The sequence below is a fragment of the Marmota flaviventris genome, chromosome 6 (genome assembly GCF_047511675.1).
Source record: "Marmota flaviventris isolate mMarFla1 chromosome 6, mMarFla1.hap1, whole genome shotgun sequence".
Classification (NCBI taxonomy): domain Eukaryota; kingdom Metazoa; phylum Chordata; class Mammalia; order Rodentia; family Sciuridae; genus Marmota; species Marmota flaviventris.
Genome location: NC_092503.1, coordinates 29,981,813 through 30,002,006, shown reverse-complemented (window position 1 = coordinate 30,002,006; position 20,194 = coordinate 29,981,813).

Genomic DNA, 20,194 nt, shown 5'->3' with positions numbered 1-20,194 from the left:
TGTAGAACTGTAGACTGGGACATTTAAATTTCTTTTATTTTATTTTCTTTTATTTTCTTTCTTTCTCTTTCTTTCTTTCTTTCTTTCTTTCTTTCTTTCTTTCTTTCTTTCTTTCTTTCTTTCTCTCTCTCTCTCTCTCTCTCTCTCTCTCTCTCTTTCTTTTTTTAAAATTTGCAGTGCTGGGGATGGAATACAGGCCATGCTAGGTAAGCACTCTCCAACTGAACGACACTCCCAGCCTGAGTTTGCCTTTCTAACATGTTCTCGGGTGATACTGGGAATCATAGAAAGCCCATTACTCAATTATTAGAATAAATTTTCCTTTTCCAGAAGTTCAAGTCGCACCCATCCTCCAGCAGGCAAGACTAATTCATGGTCCCAGGACCTCTGATATTTCCAAATTTTATTTCAGCTTATGAGGACATGTCTAGCCTGATGAAGTCATTTTTATATAGTGAGTGTTTGAATTCATACATGCCTTCCAACTTCCAAACCACTTCATAAGTACAGAAGCAGAATTACATTTTTTATTTTTTTCAGGACATTTCATTTTCCAAACAAGAAACAGGGCTTCCCCAAACTCCACATTATAAAGCTAACCAGGTTACAATGTAATCAGTGAACAGCATCCCACTGACTCAGCCTCCCATGTTGTTGGTACACATGTGAATCCTAGTAGGTAAGACACTCCACAGCCCCACTAGGTAATTTAAGGAGAGTTCAGCAAAGGAACTATTAGGGTTTAAGGAAACTACACTAAGGATCGTGTAGGACCCCAGGACTAGGAACAGTGACCTCCAGGGCTGGAACCCAGCTTTCCAGAGTAGCTGTTTAGAAAAGTGCTGCCTTGTTGAGAGCCACAGCCGAAGGGGCCCCAGCAAACTTTCAGACTGCCAGCTGATGATTGGCTCACAGCGGCCCCAGCAACATCTAGCTGATTGGCTCCTCTTTGGTGATGCTCATTGGGCTGTTTCCCTGCCCTTTCAGACCACGGAGCTGCTCATTGGGGGACTTTTTTGGCTCTGCCCACGCGACCCAGCCAATCGGCCTCAAGAGCAGGAGGATTGTGGGAGGTGGAGAGGCTTGGGGTGTGGGGAGAGGCTTGTGGGAAGCCGGTGGTGGCAGTTGGGCTCTGAAGGTTTTCCTGAGGAGCTTTTTTGTTTGGTGTGTGTGGTTCTAAAAATAAAGTTCATTTCTTTTGACAAGTGGCTCCTGAATTGTGCCCAGCCAGACTGCGGCATTTGGTGGCCCGTACGGGGATCGAACCCGCGACCTTGACGTTATCAGCACCTAAGCACTTTTGAATGACAGGTGACCAACCTATAGCAATCTGGCAGAGAAAAATCTCGGGGCATAAATGCCTGGCTCTCCCTTTCCTCCTACCTATTGTCTTTCATTGGTGCCACCATGAGAACAAAGTTCAGGAATTCAGTGGCAAGAGAGCCTATGGCTACAGTTAATAAGGGTCAACTTCCCAGGGCATAGAACAGTTAGAAACCTGTAAAACTTGGTTCTGGATGCGCTCACACAAGGTGTCTCAGGAAAATCTACATCCCTCCTCTCATAGGCTCTGAGGGCTTAGCTAGCCTCTGCTCTATTAATATGGCAAATAATTAGGGTGCAAAAGCCTAAGGGGTTGTCTCCTTTAGATGAAGACTCAAGAGAGGGAAGACAGAGTTGGAGAACAAGGAAGTCCCCCCATGGTTCTGTTTCTGTTCATCATGGAAGTTTTGGGCGGCTTGGAGGAGAACTTCATGACCAAGAAGCTTGCTGAGGTGGGGGGGTGCAGGTGCAGACCTTGTTGGCAGGAAGTTCAACTTTCCATGTTTAGTGCATCCTTTGATCTTGAAACATTTGCTAGCATAGACCTGAAGAAAGGACAGCTCTATTTCTTGGGGTCTACAAGACACAGCAAACAGACCTTGTTCCCTTCTTCTGCTAGATACCACACCCATCTTTGGGGGTCAGTGATTGTGTGGCTCTATCACAATATCATCAACAGTCAATTGTTATTGACTCTCTTCTTTCAGTATCCATAATAATAATTGTGAAACTTGTGACATCAGTTATATCTCTAAATAACTGACTGATCCTTGCTAATTATTTTAACATTCTTAGATGACATATGTTATATGCTTTTTCTTTCCCTAAAAGGTGCAGAAATGAAGATATATGGAGTTGAAGGACAGAGGTCTTGCAAGTTGCTTTTTCTCCTGCAAACACTAAACATTTAGTCACTAAACATGGTGAAAACACCATAAAAAAGATAAAGTCATTGCTGTAGAAGCTCAATAATATGTTATTCTGTAAAATGCCTTCTGTCTACCTGTGACTTTTTCATTTGGGTTTAAATTCAACAAGTAAAGAAGGGCTGGAAAAGAAGATATAACTATGCTCTCTTGAAAGGAACAGGATAGATCTAGAGTGGATTGAAATGTGTTTTGAGGCAGGGGAGAGAAAGACCATGTGTGAGGAGGGTTGGGGAGGGTTAGGAGGAAGGCTTGGGAGAGAAGCTCCCGAATGATGTGAAGCTCTCACACAGTACAGGGTCCGCTTTCCCTGACTGCAGTAGATTCAGTGCTGTTTTGGAGTCTGGGCCTAAGACTTTCTGATTTTTCTAGTTTCTTCCAAAAGACAAGGTCTGAAATTTATTGTTAAGTCTCCTAATTCTTCAGTGTTGACTAGTAAAGACAGAAGAAAATGTTGTGGACCAAATAAAGTACATTGAAAATGAATACAAAAAAGAACAAATAAAAATAAAGAAAATAATAAATAACACAGAATTAAATTTAAAACATATAAAAAAGTACTAAATAAAATAAATCTAATACCATCTATCCCTCAGAGTTCAAGTCAGGACTCTGAGAAAGGAAATCTATTCCTTGATAGAGAAAGAGCCTCATTAAATGCACTGTCCTCTGTATTAAAATATAAAATTTATCTTCCAGGATTAAAGTCAAGTGAGGGTATGTTGCTAAATATAGAACAATTCTTCTGAAGCTAATTTTATTCAAACTTGCTTGTTTTGTTTCAAACTTTGTCTTCCCTCCATTTTTTTTATGAGTTTATGAAAAGCACTGGTATTATTTACACTTTTGCTTTTCACCTATTCTCAACATCCAGAGTGAAAAGTGAAAGACCCCCACCTCTAATTTGTTGAAATTTGTCAGGCAAAAATAGGTCTCCTTTTCAACACCATTTTAGTAATAATTCATCACAATGTTCCACAGAGAGATAAAGCAGACGCCCACGTTATCATTACATGTTCATAATGTGGGCTCTGTGGTGTCTTTAATTTCCCTGCACCTGCTGTCACATGAGTCCCCCTCTTTTTAAGGTTTGTGTTTTCTATTATGCTGCCAGCATAACCCTCAGCCTCACGTTGCAAACTGCTGTTGTGGAATAGGAAAAGCAGATGGGTACAGCCTGCTTTGGCCTCATTTTCACCCATTCCTCAGCCCCCCCATTTTCTTTTCACAAGGCATTGCATGTGATGTGTGGTATGGATGTCCTGGGGCCATGAATCAGGAACCTCAGTGACAGGATTGGCTCAATAACTTATGGGGTTGGATAAGGATGCATTCTGGAGTAGTTTCCTCTTCTATTAAATGAGGGCATCTGATTCAATTTCAAGTTCCCTTTCCAAGCCCTGAGGAAAAAGCAGATTTCTCTCCAGAAAGCAAAGTCCTACCCAGAAAAACGCTTATATAGGGTGTGCTCAAAACCAATTATTCTCTACTCAAAGACTGGTTAGCATTTGACACAGACTGTGGGAAGCCCAGGACTTATCAATAGAACCCTCACCTCTTCGATGAAAGGACTGTCAGGGGCAGACAGGGGATAGAAAGGGGAAATCCTATGAAATGATAGTGGCCAAATAATATTGCTATATTGTGTGCATGCATGAATGTGTAAAAATGAATCCTTCTGTATGGACAACTATAATGTGCCAATAAAACAAAAGATACAGAAATAAATATATATATATATATATATATATATATATATATATATATATATATTTCTCCTTTCTACCCTGCCTGACTAGGACTGCTTTCTCTGTTCTCTGCACAAAGGACCCAGCCTTAGCCTTTTGCTTAGATTCTTTGAGCAAAGCCTCTTCTTCTAGTTAGAATTCCATCTTTTTGAGATGTTGGTGTTTCTAGAAATACCATGTGCTAAGCACTCATATGTATTATCTTATTTAATGCAACTTGGTGAGCTAGACATTATTGTTTTTATTTTGAAAATGCAGATACTGAGGCTAAGATAGATCAAGGACTCACCTGGTAAGAGCTGGAGCTGGAGCTGTGAAACTCTTCTAAGGGTATTGTCTGCTCCTTTAAACCTGCTACCTTTTCTCCTTCCTTCCCTCCCTCCCTCCCTCCCTCCTCCTCCTCCTCCTCCTTTTTAAATAAAAGGGGGTTTAAAACCTTCTCTTTCTTCCCGGGCGCAGTGATGCATGGCTATAATCCCAGCAGCTTGGAAAGCTGAGGCAGGAGGATCTCGTGATTCAAAGCCAGCCTCAGCAAAAGTGAGGCACTAAACAACTGAGTCTCTAAATAAAAAAGTAGGGCTGGGGATGTGACTCAGTGGTTGAGTGTCCCTGAGATTAATCCCTGGTACCCCATCCCCCACCAAAAAAAAAAAAAAAAAAAAGCTCTCTCTTATCCATTTCTCTCTCCTCTCTATCTTTGACTTAGATTCTGTTTAGTAAAAAATAGTTCAACACACACAGCACAGCAGCAAAACCGGATCTTCCTTGAGGCCTGTGAATCTTACGTACCCTGGAGGAAGGGAAGGAGAAGGAGCAGAGGCCATTCAGGAATTCCAGAAGGCTGAGGAGTCTGCAGTAGAGAGGGATAGAAAGAGACATATACAATAGTAGAAACCAAGATATAAATTTTCCTCTGGGCATTAATGGGATGTCGTGCATTATTAGTGTAAACAATTGCTAGAATACATTTGCTTTTTTAACGTGATCTTTCTTTAGCTTTAGTTTGGCTATCAGTTGTATAGAACATACTCTCTGGTATTTCTTAGGGGAAAAAGGAAAGAAAGAGGAAAAATTTTAAGATGTACAATCGAAATTATTATGGTGGGACTGTGGACATCAGCTCTAGCTATATATTGAAGATAATTACCCGCTGCTGCCCACTTCATGTGAGCCTGCTTGTGGAAGAGCAATTGGATTAGATAGAGAAGTGGCTTAATTTAGGCAATAAGGAAGCCAAAGTCAGCAGATCATACATCCCTTGCAACAGAGATTTTAACAGTCTTTTTTCACAATAGCTGCATCACTGGAGTGGGATGTTCAAGAGTGAGTCACGCCCAAACCCTGACTCCCTTCTTCCCAGAAACTTCTCAGAGTTCCCTTGGGCAACTCACCCTCACCTCAGTTGTCTTGTGTGTAAAATGGTGATGGTGACACCTTCCAAGTCATGGAGTGTAGTTGTGAGGCTTAACTGGTATAACACATTTACAGCATTTAGGACAATGTAAAATGGCAAATGTTATGTATATATAGGTATATACACAAAATACAATATATATAGACATATATATTGTATTTTTTGTGTGTGTGTATAGAGAGATACATAATGAGGCTCCATTGCTGTTTTGCTGAGATACCTCCCACCTCTGCTACATCCCAGAACCTGCTATTCATTCTGTTTCTAACTCAGTTTATAAGTCTATAACTGATGGACGTAAATATTTACTTATGACTGAGTGGTATTATGAGATTTCAAATATGTAAAATGATACACTTGAAAATATAATGAGTCTGTGATCAAACATCAGTTTGGAACTATCTAGGGAGTGTGACACATGGACACTGAATTTCTTTAAAATACACGAGAAAAATGTCACAGAGCAAGCCACCTGAGGGCACTTTGATTTACACATCTGTGGTTTCTTTTTGCCTTTTACTGACATACTGTTACAATTGCTGTGATTCAGTAGAAGTACGTCAAGATAAGCTCTCCGTCTTCTGGGGCCTTCTCCAAGGTTAGCTATTCAGGGTTGCACCTCACAGGAGGTGACTCAGGAAGTACACAAGTGCTTAATCTGTCCTCTCACCTATTTATTCCTCCTGCAGGGTCTCTGTGTGTCTTGATGTCAACACTGCGTAGTTGTAGTCCTGAGTCAAACTGGATGGAATTCCTTAAGTGGAACCTAGTTTCGTTGGATACAAGGTGTTATTCTGACTTGGAAAACAAATTATTCATGATTCTGTTATTCGTTACCAAAGGATTCCCAGGAAGAGACTAAGGACATATAAATATGACTCTTTATATTGTTATGATTCATGTAGTAAAAGGAGGAAGGGAAGAATGTCATTCTGGAGCCAAGCAAGCATCCTGACGTCTCAGCATCCTGATTGTCACTGCATGTAGGAAATTTCTCCCTGTTGACTCACAAGTCTATGGAACCTTTATGGGCTCCATTGCTGTTTTGCTGAGATACCTCCCACCTCTGCTACATCCCAGAACCTGCTATTCATCCTGTTTCTAACTCAGTTTAAAAATCTATAACTGATGGACGTAAATATTTACTTATGACTGAGTGATATTGTGAGATTTCAAACATGTAAAATGATACACTTGAAAAGCATGCAGAAAATATTGTGTTTGAGTACTTGTACAAGGTTGGTGTAAATGGGAAGGGAGCAGTTTGGACAAACAACAGAATTAAATGCATCTGCTACCTGAGACAGCCACTCAATTAAAAGACACTTGTTTTTAAAGGTTGGAGACCAAATAAAAATTGTTTAAATGTTGATTGATCCACAGAAGTGTCCAGGGAGGTGACTGAGTGATTTGAGAATTGCACAGATCCAGATCCTACCTCTGATTCTTCTATGGGTGACTGTGTGTCACTGGTAACATCAGCCAACCCTCTGAGCTTCACTTTTCTCATCTGAAAAGGGGGATGATGATACCACCTTTAGAAGGTCATAAGGACCAAGTAACATGTATAAAGGGCTTAGGGTAATGCATGGCGCCCAGGCTCAGTCAGGTACATGTTGAATGGACAGCTCTCACAATTAATGGACTATAGTTTCACAATTTGAGGGTAACAAATGAATCTAATAAAGCAGGTTTTAGGGCAAGGTTTCTGACTGACCTTTTGATCTCTTCAGAATAAGTCAATATTGCTTTGTTTGTTCTTCTCAACCCTTGAAAGAACGTGGTTTGGGTCTCTCTCTCTCTCTCTCTCTCTCTCTCTCTCTCTCTCTTTTTTTCCAAACTAGAATCCAGAGGTTCATGACCACATACTCAGCAGGAGAATTTCATTTTATGAACAAGTTGTTTCCCAAAAGTTTGTTTGTCTGTAGGCAGTTCAGAATTAAAAGCACTATTTTTCAAAGACAAACACTACTACAAATGGTGAGGGCAACTGGGGGCCAAGCGAGGACGTAATAGCTTATTTAAGACAAAGTCCCTGAATTGCTGCAGAGTTAATGACGTATTCCATTCCTCACATGCTGCAGACCCCCAGCTCCAGGCTCAGAAGCAGAGCCCTGTCTCCACTGCTCAGGATTAGATGGCTCTCCTCCACTTGCCGGATGACGGGGCTCTGTCCACACAGGATCCAGCACACTGCCTTCCTGCCCACCCTTCTCTCCACCAAGACCACATGTGTCCTCTGCTCCTTCCACCCTCTGCTCCTTTCCTCTGCTCTCACGCAGGGCATCCAGACTGCGGGGGAAGCTTTCTCTACCCCCTGTCATTGTTCCCTCTCCTTCACCTGGAAAAGTTAACTCATCCTTCCAACAACATAGCTGCCCCTCTTCCAGGCTCCTGTCACCTTATAGACAACTTCCCTGTTGCTTCGTCACCCTGGTTAGAAACAATGGGGTGCAACCCATCTTTCCCACTAGTCTGACACATTTAACTAGAGATTTATTTGTCTTGATGTGCCCACCACCTTACCTAGGTAACTAGCATATAATAATAATAATAATAATAATAATAATAATAATAATAAATTATAACAATAATAAATATTTTTAAGTTGTGGGTACATTTCTCTAAATGCTTTATATGGAATCAATGTCTATCTTCTCCCAAAAGCCTAAAGAGTGGGAAACATTTTACAAAGGATTAAGCTGAGGTACAGAGTAGTTAAGCAACTTACCCAAGGTCAAAGAGCCAGTAAGTAGTGAAAAGTAGCTGAGGTATAAATCCAGAATGCAGGAACAAATGTCTTTCTCATGTCCCTGTTGCTTTTTTGCAGTGTGTCCCTCTAATAAGTCTTCCCTCTCTTAACTTTATTTGGTGAGTTCTTCTCACTGAAAAATCAACCAATCAATCAATCAATCAATGCAGAGTGCAGTCCTGTGTGTGAATGATTAAATATATATATATATATATATATATATATATATACATATCACATATTAGTTACACTCATAAAAAAATAATAAATGGTCTTGGGTACCCGTCTGTTTCCAAACAATATGTGTTTGAGAAGACATTGCTTCCTGACAGAGGGAAACATCCCTGAGAAGTGGCACCGGGACCTTGCCCCAGAGAGAGGGCATAGGTGTTGTGGGCTTCCCCCTGGGACCCTCAGAAGCTCAGGGCTCTTGCTAGTCCTCAGCCAAGTTCAGTAGGCAAGCCTCGGTCCTTGGAGAAGAAGGTGGTCTAGAGACACCTGCTAAGGCTTACAAATGAGGGCACCACTAGTCTGACCAGTTGGCAATTCCCAGGAAACTAGACCTCCTTAAACTCGGCTATGAGCACTTAACCTCTGATTGCTCTCCTTCATTAGCTCACTCTTCCCTCTGCTCTACACACACCAGCTCCTCTTCATTCTTTCATGCTCAGCTAACATGTCACTTTCTCTAGAGAACTGGAAGGGGAATCGTGACCATGGTATTCCTCCCCCATGATTCCCTGTTTTGGCATCCCGTTTGTTTCCTTGTTTGACGGGCTTGTCTTCTTGGTCTGTCTTCTCCTTCCCCGTGAGACTGTAAGTTCCCCGAGGGCAGCATGAGGCATCTCTTTTTTACTGTGTCTTCTGTACCCAGCATCTGTTTGACCTTTACTACAAATTGGTATTGGGTTAAATGAATGGGTCAATGACTCAGCCTTGGGGAATCATTCCTGATCCTGACTCCTCCCAACTTTTTTTTTCCCCTTCCCTGTTGTAGATGAGTATTTTAGTTAGTTTTGTCATTGATGTGACCAAAAGACCTGTCAAGAGCAATTAGAGGAGGAACAGCTTATTTGGGGGCAGAAGAACATGGCAGAGGAAAGAAGCTCAGGATATTGCACTTGGGGTGGGGGAGAGAAAGAGAGAGAGAGAAGGAGAGAGGGAGAGAGAGGGAAGGAGAGAAAGAGAGAGAGAGGGAGAGAACATGCCCCTCACCACAGACAAAATATACACCCTAAGGGTATGCCCCCAGTGACCCACCTTTTCAAGACACACCTACCTGCCTAGAGGTACCACCCAGTTAATTCCTATATGAGGATTAATGCACAGATCAGGTTAAGATTCTCATAACCCAATCATTTACCACTAAACTTTCTTTCATTGGCTCACACATGAGCTTTTGGCGGACACCTCACATCCAAACCATAACACTGAGCATTGAGTGAATGTCTGTGTCTCCTCCATAGAAGAACTGCTCATCCCCGGGAAATGGAAGAACCAGCTCTCTTCTTCTTGTTGTGTAATGAAAAGCAATGACTTTTTAGTCGTTCAAACCCTTGCCATCCATAGTTTAGGCATGTGATCTTTGGTCAATCTATTTAAATGTAACACCTCTGGTCCTCTGTTTTCCTTGTTCATAAAATGGGCTACATGACATGTCTATCTCAGGGTGTTATGGAGTTTGAGTGAGATGTATAAATTGAGCATCACTTTTCCAAAATTCTAGGAAACAGTAGTGTTTCAGATTTTAGATTTTTTTTTTTGAGATTTTGAAATATTTACATACACACTTAAAATATATTGGAAATGGGACCCAAGTCTAAGCATGAAATTCATTTATTTTTCATATATACCTTATACACATAGCCTAGAGGTAATTTTACACGATTTTACAGCACCTGTGCTTTGACTTTGAACTGTCATATGAGGTTAGGTGAAGAATTTTCCATTTGTGGCGTCATGTTAATGCTCAAAAAGTTTTAGTTTGGGGGCTGTTTAGATTTCAGATTTTTGGATTAGGGATGCCCTGTATATGTAAATGTACCTACATGGTGCTTATTAAATTGGGCCTTACTTCATGATATTCGCTGCTATTATTATTTTTTAAAATATTTTTTTTACTTGTAGATAAACACAATACCTTTATTTTATTTATTTATTTTTATGTGGTGCTGAGGATGGAACCCAGTGCCTCACATGTGCTAGGCAAGTCTCTACCATTGAGCCACAAACCCAGCCCTATGGCTGCTATTATTATCTTCTGATGTCTCTGAATTGGGCTTCAAGCCATTTGTGTTCTAGATTTTTCATCCTTAGCAGGAAAAACTCAGGCATCAAAAGGAAAGGATTCACTCTGTATAGAGAGAAAATTGCTTTTGTTCCCTTTTTCTTCTTGGATTAGTATGCTCTCTGTAGTGATAGTTGCCCACATAGCTCAGTAATATCTCAGTTTATCTTCCCTAGTCAGCAAATAACTTGGACCTGAGACTGATGTATGGAATTCAGCCCTCACATTGCTTATGTCATTTCCTCATTTAAACATGGATGTGTCATGGGAATACATCCCCACACATTTATTTTTGCATGTATTTGCTTTGCCTTTGACATTAAAGCATCAAATCCTGAAAGCAGAAGTCTTTGTATCTCCCCGTGCACCTATTGTAACTCTTGACCAGTGGGGCCAGGGGAGATGTTCAATAGATATTATTTTATCATGAGGCTTCAGATCTTTAGATGCTTTCAAACTATCTTGTCCTAAATAAATAGAAGGATTTGGGGAGGAAGTAAATCATATAATTCAGACATATATTTGTTTTATCTAATAACAATCTAAAAGAGATCCAAGTATTCAACCTAGGGAAAATCAAAGCAATTGACTTGTTAGAGTGATATAATAATGTTGTTTTGCTCTTGATTTAGAAAAGGAATTGTTATAGTAATATTTATCTAATATTATAGTGATTTTAAAAATCTGAGGCTACTTTTAACATAGAAGAGCTAGTAAATTTGTTCTGTAACTTTAATAAGAACCAGAGGATTACTTTGTACCAGGGAGAATGTATTTTCTTTCCATCTTTCCCTCCAACCTCCTCATTCCACTATTTTATTGGTTAAGTCCAAAACTGATCTTTATCTGGAATTTTGAACTCATTTCCCAATTATGCTTAGAATTCCATTCAGACACACGCTGAAGCAATACATCTCCAAGCACCGTCAGAACAAAACAGAAGCACAAACAACTATCACTACGTACTTTAATCCAACCTCAATTTCTTACCACATGCAAACTCCCTCAATCAGGGGCAACAGTTCTCAGAAAGTGAGATTTCACATTCCATTCAAGAATAAAAGAGATGGAACATTTGCTTTTGTGGGAAAAAAAAAATGTTCAACAATATTAGCCACCTCTCTGACCAGATGGACAGAGTGTTCCATGACCTCTAAATTAGATTGTGATGACGGTGATAAGTCAGCAAGTACCCTGTGAGGTGATTCAGCTGGTGAGGCAGTTACTCAGCTGTCTACATCAGACCCAGGGAACTCAGATGGAAACAGGGTTGGTATTTTCCTAGTAAAGCTGCTACTTTTAGTGTTGGGAGGATCTGAGAAGAGAGAACTAAGAAGTGGATAGACAAGTTTATGGCCATGTCTGGGGAAGTTTGGGTAGGGGTGCTGCTGGGTGGGTGGGGGTGGGGTAGAAATGGGGCTGGTTTGCATGTTCTTGCTCCTGCATTAATAAAACCTCTCATCTTCTGATTCTAATATAAAAGTGAAAATATATATAAAAATATAGGCAAACTGTGTGCAAAAACTATGGAGGATGGATACCTGAGGTTTAATATTTCTAAGGGAAAAAGAGAAAAGAGAATTTTTCTTTTTTACTATTTGGAAATATATGATTTTGTAATCTGATGCTTTTAAGTCATGACCTACACTTAGACTGTGAAAAATGCAGACTTGGATTTTCACCTAAAATTCACACATGCATCATTATATATGTATGCCATGATAAATGACACAGAGGGAAAAGTCTGCTGGAAAAGAGAATTCTTAGGTGACTTTGTAGGGGTCTGTGAGTGTGTGACCATTTTTATTAAACTACAAAGCAGAATTTAGGAAAAAGGAGAGTTTGACAATCATTACAGATAACATTTGTTGACTTATTTGAAGAATCCACCAAATGTAAATTTGAGAATACATAGTTTCACACAAGAAAGAATTTCCAGGAAGCAAAAAGAGATACTGATGGGTTATTGGAAAGCTGATTTGTGTTAATCAATTCATGTTTATGAGATAAGGTTTACAAAACATGAATACAGTCTCCAGCTTACTCACTGGTGATGCTTTAAAAACGAAAAACTCTGTAAATGAATTATTTAGAATTTGGTATCTATTTCTTTATTTATTCACATTCATCCTATGACTCAAAAAGGCTGTCTAAGGTCTTATAGGAAATGTTCTCTGCTTTTCAAATTCCAAGATGAATCCAATTTGGGGCAGAAGAATAGTTAATGCAGAGTCTAGGAGGGAAGATAAAATATGTATAAAAATAACTTCAGTTTTTGGTAAAAACTGCATAGCATCAAAAAAGATACACAAGAGATAAGAGACTGAAGAAGGTCAATGGCTGAGGGCTTACTGTCTATAAATAAAGATGGTATTGTTTCCAGTTTGACTGCTGGCTCCTGAATTTTGGTTAACGTGTGTAGTATTAATGGCTAGGATTTTCTTCAATAAAATGAGAGGTCTCAGATACCTTAAGGATTCTCTGGGAAACTCATTTAACATTGTTCTAACACTAAAATACACTGTGGTTTATAAGGTTCCTTATTAATAATGCTTTATAATATAATAACCTATCTAACATCATCTCCCTACAATGAATTGCATAACTTTCAGGGCTTTTCAAGACTGTGTTTTATGTTTTTTGGATTCCTGGCATTAGATATAGAAAAACAAATGACAAAATGACTCGTCATGTTTTAGATAAACACAGTCTTCCTTAACCAAAGTTGGTAAATAAAACAATTAAACTCAGCTAATTTATTTTATCTATACCATAATGCTTAAAAGTTATTTTCCACTGGGTGAATGAGTTTTTTAAAAGGTATTATTCATTCCACAAATACTTATTGAGTGATTACTACCTATGGATGTTTTTTAGTCTCTTGGGATGGAGCACTGAACAAAATAACGTGGTCCTGGCTCTGGAGGAGTTGATAATCTAATGCAGGAACTAGACAACAATTGCTTCATATTAGTAATTTATAGATAATCAAGATGGTGTCAGATGATGCTACAAAAAAGCATAAATGCTATGAAAAACTGAGACTAAGCAAAGGAGGTTTGACAAGGGAGACCAAGGAGAAACCTTTGCCTGTAGGGCTGTTCTTCATGATCTTGCCATGTTCTAGTCATATCCATGTCTCTCTGCCCAATCTTTCCCCCTCTGGGACTCACTTATGAATACCATGACCCTTCTACTATTGTAGTTCTCTTTTCCTTGACTCACAGTACTATTTTTTATTCTTTTTCAGCCATCTCAAAGACCAGAAAAATGATGAGCAAGGGAAGAAAACTCAGAAACACTTAGGTGAAGCTAATCTGTTGGTTCAACTTTTCCTTCTCTAGTCCCCTAAGGCAAAAATCATTTGATGGAAACAGTTTAGAGCATGAAGTCAGAAAACTTGGCTATGGATCTCTTATTTTCTATGGATTTCTTTTACTTGACCTGAGTCATCCTTGTCTTGTGTCCAAATATGGCAAAAATGATCTCTGTGGCATGATGCTCTTGTGAGATGTTGATGAGAAGCAGAGGCACCTGCTGGAGATTCACTTGACATCAGGAAGCAGAGTTTTTCTGTGGCTATACTGATAACTCTGCCAAAAATGCAAGACCCAGCACATTCTCTAAAAGACCATGGCAAAGTTCCCATTAATAGAAACATTCATGTTCTAGAGACAAGATTATATTTGGATGATGTAATAGCTCAGGAATAAAAACCAATTAGTTAGAAATGTGGAGTTTGTTCATGCTCCATTGGCAAGAAAATACACAAAGAAAAAAATCTGTACATTGGAAAAAAAAATATTTTGAGTCACTAGAATCTGGGAGCCATCCTTGAGTTCTCTCCCTCTATTCCCTCCCACCTCCTATGGACTACCAAATGCCATTGATTCCACATCCTCAGGGGTTCTTTTCTATTCCCATTGCATGTTCTTAGCTCACACTGACTTCATCTCACTGAGCTATTGAGTAGCCTCTTCCCTGGTAGGAAAAGTAGCCATATCTACTTTATTTTTCAATCATGCACTCACCCACTAAACATTTGTTGAGGGGCTAAAAAGTATCCAGGTACTCTGATCAGATACTAGAGATATAGGAATAAGTAAGGCCTATCACTGTCTCCAAGTTGCTCACAATGTACTGAGAGAGAGATACATGAATAGATGCTTGTAAGACTACTTAGAGAGTTCAGGTTGAGGTGTGCACAGGAGTCTAAAGGTGCATGAAAGAAGAGCACTTAATCAGGCCAGGACATAGGTGTGCCTAGATTTCCAGACAGGCTTCCCGTGTGAGTGACTGATGCTTGCCCTATAAATGCTGAATAAGGGTTGGCCTTATTATTATGTTATTCCAGGAACTGGAATGAGCAAAGAATAGATGTGTGAAGCTGTTGCTGGTGGTGTTGGTCATGTGGACAGACTGGAACTCAACGTGACAGTGTCAAGAAAGAGGGCTAGAGAGATAGGCAGATGTCAGATCCTGATAGACAGATGTCAGATCCTAGATGGTCTTCATACCATGATGTCCTCTATATCATCCTGTTCAATAGAAACATCATGCACACCACAGGTGGATTGTTAAATTTTCTAGTAACATCATTAAAAGAGTAAAAGAAAACAGGTAAAATTAGCTTTATCAATACATTTTATTTAGTCTGATACATCAAAAATATATCAGCTCAACATGTATTCAGTATCAAATTATTATTGAGATAGGTTATCTTGTCCTTTTGTATTGTCTTTGAAACTCAGTGTGCTTTATGCTTAGAACATGTTTTGGTTTGGATCAGACACATTTTAAGTGCTTGACAGGCCCACGTTGAAAAGGCAACTCTAGACAAGCTTTCCCAAGAATGTCAGTTCTAAGAACTGCTCTGTGGAAAAGCCTGGGGGATCTGCCTACTATATAATCCCTTTTGGGGCATCAAATGGGATTGATGTATTAATTTTTGAAACATCTTCCAGAAATGAAAGGTTTGTACCTCCTGTTTTTCAAACTGGTATAGCTGCAGAACCTTTTGCCCCTCAATTTAATGGACCCCATGTGGTCAGTGCTCATTTGGACCTGTCTCCCTCCTGGAATTCAGCTTTATGTGTTGGAAAATTGGTGAAAGGAGGGTGTCATGAAGAGGGGTCAGAGAGCCCACTCTAGTATAGAGTTTGGTAACGATGCAAATGTCACAGGAGAATCATCGAGATTCTGATTATTCCCATCAGTAATTAAGTCTTATTAGAGAATATGAATTTACAGGGATTTCATCTGACCTCCTCCCAAGTTGTATGTTTTGTTTTGTTTTGTTTTTGGTACCAAGGATTGAACCCAGGGGCCCTTAATCACTGAGACACAGCTCCAGCTCTTTTTATTTTTTATTTTGAAACAAGATCTCGCTAAGTTGCTTAGAGTCTCACTCAGTTGCTGAGGCTGGTTTGGAACTTGTGATCCTTCTGTCTCAGCTTCTGAGTTGCTGGGTTACAGGCCTGCAATTGTAGGTTTGATGAAGGCATTTGTTCTCACTAATTTTCATTGAGTTTATCAACAATTAATTCTTTATAACAAAGAATTTGTAATTCTAATCCAAAACTTTTATGTTGGACACGCTCAATAAAAAGCAGTTTTCAAAAGTTTCAGCAGACTGCATCTTTGAAAATTTCTATTTCTTTTTATATCTTTTCCTTTCTGAGTCCCACTGCTGTATTTTCTATTTCTATCATAATCTCAATTTTTGCTTACTCTGAGGAATAAAAAGAAAATGCAATTATAATGAAAGTATGTAAAATTCAATGTATTTTTATCATCCAAAAATACAAATCATACTAAAGGAAGTAAAATACATTTAAAATGTATTTTTGTTTTGAACTAATTAATCTATTAAAAGCAAAATACAGATTATAATTAAAATGTGATAAATTTAAATCAAAATTATTTAAACAAGACAAAATTTGGGTTATATTTTTAAAAATTTTTAATAATTATTTCCTTATTAAAACATAATTATTTGCAATTTTTATTTTAGTGTATGCCTCATTGTTTATGTTAAAATTCATATTACGTTTCATACATATCTAGGCCTAAATACAGACAAATTAAAGTGTAAAAATGAATGGTTTAATCTTGCAAAATATTTCCCGGTCTCTCTGTGCAACTCTGACCAATAGGCTCTAAGCCTTGATTTTCTCTAAAACCAGAAGCCTAGTCTTATATTTGTGAACCTGAAACAAGTTATGAAGATCCATATATTGAATGTCTAAATTTAGTTGACTGGCCGTATCAGTGGGCTCCACATCTGCAGATTCAACCAAACACAGATGGAAACTATTTGGGAAAAAAATTACATCTGTACTAAACATGTGAAGTCTTTTCTTTTTATGTCCTCCCAAACAATACAGATAGCTGCTTATATGGCATTTACATTGCACTAGATATTATAAGTAATCTAGAGATCATTTAAGGTCAGCTGGAGCATGTGGATAATTCATATAAAATATTACACCATTCTATATAAGAGATTTAGGAAACTCTGCTTTTTTTTGTCTTTCAACCAAACCCTCATGGATACCAAGGGATGACTGTATATAAAAGTTATAAATCATATTAAGAAACCATAAAGTAAAATACATTCTGTTATCTGGTCTTGAAAAATATCTTTCTTTTTTTTTTTTTTTTTTTTTGGTATTAGAGATTGAAGACAGAAGTACTTTTCCACTGAGCCACATCCCCAGTCCTTTTTGTTTTTTTATTTTGAAATAGGGTCTCACTAAGTTGGTTAGGTTCTCGCTAAATTGCTGAGGCTGGCTTTGAACTTGCAATCCTCCTGCCTCAGTCTCCTGAGCTGCTGGGATTATAGGCATGGCATACCACAGCTGGAAGGAATATCCTTCTTAATGATCTAGAAGGTCAGGTCCAGATTTAGAACTCTCAGGCCTCTCATGGTAGAAGGTTGTAGTAAGCTGGCCTCCCATCTCCAGCCCCCCAGCCCCATACTTCACCTCTTATCTCCCCACCTTCAGTTCCATCCTGTCATATGGGGACTTGCGATATTTGCAGGTGGACATACAGACAATACACAAGTAGCTGCTCCAGGCTGTATCTCAGGCTTAGGGATGTGCATGGTGGCAGCAGTCTGTCTTTAGGAGGAAAGCTTCAAGGGCCTGAATAGACCTTGGTAGTAGGCCCAGGGCTACATAGATGGGAAGATCGGCAGAGTGAGGGAGGAGGTATGCCTTCAGTTTAGCACGTCTTAGCCCTTTGTACTACTATGTCTATGAGGAAAGGCACAGCAAAACAAGGGCCAGGATAAAGTCCTGTCCATCATAGGCCCATGTGCTCCTGGAAACATAATAAAAGAGAATACAAGGAGAAGCAGAAAATGGCACTGATGGGAAATAATATTACATTATGCTATGTGAGGGAAAGAACTCTGGTGTATTAGTTTCTAGATCTGTCCTTACAAAGCCCCACAGACTAGGTTGCTGAAACAACAGAAGTTTATTTCCTCAACATCAGAAGAACAAGATCAAGGAGGCTGCTGGGTGGTTTCTCCTAAGGCCTCTCTCCTTGGCTTAGAGATGGCTGTCCTCTTCCTGGGCCTTCACATGGTCTTTCCTCTTATGTATCTAGAAAATGGTCTTATGTGTGTGACCATGCCCAAATTTCCTCTTACGAGGACATCAATCATGTTAACGAATTAGGACCTATCCTAATGGACTTATTTTAACTTTCTTCCTTCTTTAGAAATCCTTTCTTTAAATATACTCATATTCTGAGCTACTGGGGGTTAAGACTCAACAAATGAATAATGGACAGACCATTCATTCAGTCCATAATAGCTAGCTTATTGATTAGTTTCACTTCTCACCTACCACTGCAATTCCTCTCCAAGATGAAGGAAGCATCATTTTTCCTCTCATGTTGGTAATAACACAATCCCAGCCTCTTACAGTTTTCAGAGAGCATTGGTTTTTGTTCTGGGAATTTAAGAGGGAAGATTCAGAGAGAGATAAGGAAATGTGTTTTCCTAGGGCTTCCATTGCAGCTGTGCAGGCTGGGAAAGGAGGAGTGAAGAGGAGAGGACAATCTGAAAAATACTGTACAGGGCAAAATGTGCTGGATTTATAAAGGCGAGTCATAAAGAGGAATACGGCAAGAATGATTTCCTGGGGCCTTTCTCAGGCAATCAGATCAATGGTAATGTGTCCAAGTAAGGGAGGGAATCTTGCTCCATCAGGGAAAAAAAGAAGCTGCAACTGAGCAAGCAGATTCTCTGAACAAATCCACCAGTCACAATTCCTCAAGCTCAAGTTCTCATTGCATATACAGTCTGGTTAGTTATGCCAGTGAGTAGAACTTGGTTTATATACTCTAGGAGCAAACTGGCATGTTGATTAATAAGCAACGTCACTCAAGTGTGATTACCAGAGCTCATTGACAATAGTATAGACTTGACAACAGGGAGAAAGAAACAGAATAAGATGAAAGTGTACCATTTAAAAGACTCAAGTAAAAGCAAAACCAACGTAAATGAATGCACAACAGAAGCAAGCCTCTCTGAAGGGTTTTCCTGTTCAACTATGACTTTGGCCTGAGGCCACTAAAATCTATGTTCATTTCTAGCGTATTCACTTCTCTTTTGACTTCAAATGATAGGCACTGAGGCCAACTACAATTAAGCTAAATTTTATAATGCAGGAGAATTCAACACATTTTTCCCCCTCTTTAAAAAAACACAAAAAAACAAAACTTATAAAACCTATTGTGTAGGGCGGTAAGAAAGTGGAAACAACAAATACATATTGTGTGTATATGTATATATACACATATATTCATATATATGCTAAGACAGGTGCAGTGTTATATGCTTGTAATCCCAGTAACTCAGAAGGTCAGAAGGCTGAGGAAGGAGAAATACAAGTTCAAGCCCAGGCAACTTAGAAGACCCTGTCTCAAGATAAAAAAAATTAAAAAGTTGGAGATCTAGCTTAGTGATAGAGCACCCCTGTTTTCAATCCCCAGTACTGAAAAAAGAAAAAAAACATTTTAGTCATTTTAAGTGTACAACTCAGTGGTATGAAGTAAATTTACAGTGTTGAGCAACCTTGGCCACTTTTTGAAAACCTTCCCATCAGAACAGAAATTGCACCCATTCACCTTTTGTGTATTTAGTGATAGACACTGGGATTGTTTCCACTTTCTTACTGCTCCACATAATAGGTTTATAAATATAAGGTATATGCACATATATATATATGTATATTTGTATGTATATTCATATATATGTGTGTCTATGCATATATACATACGTATATCACAATAAAGAAACCTATTGTGTAGCTTTTGAGCACAATAGGGTTGATTAATCCAGTTTTCCCCCTCAAATAAGCCTATTGTGTTTCAAGGAAATAACACCAGAGAAAAACAGGCATGAACTTCTATTCTAATTACTGATTATGAGACCCAGACAATATTTCAGAATATAACAATTTGCAGTTAAATAGATGCTCATCAGCAGTTAAAATAAGGTTTTTGGGTCATCAACTCATTTTTTATGTAAAAAAAAAAAACCAATCTAAATGCATCTTTGGAGATAGTTCTTCTGGGCCACTTTAACTTCCTAGATTTATAGCCAGTGCCCTACTTTTAAATTGAAAAAAAGAAAAGAATAAAAAGTCAAAACCCTGTAAGATTTCTTAGTTGGAAAAATATGTCTTATAATCCATATGAAGCAACTTTCCCAATAAAATCCCCAGT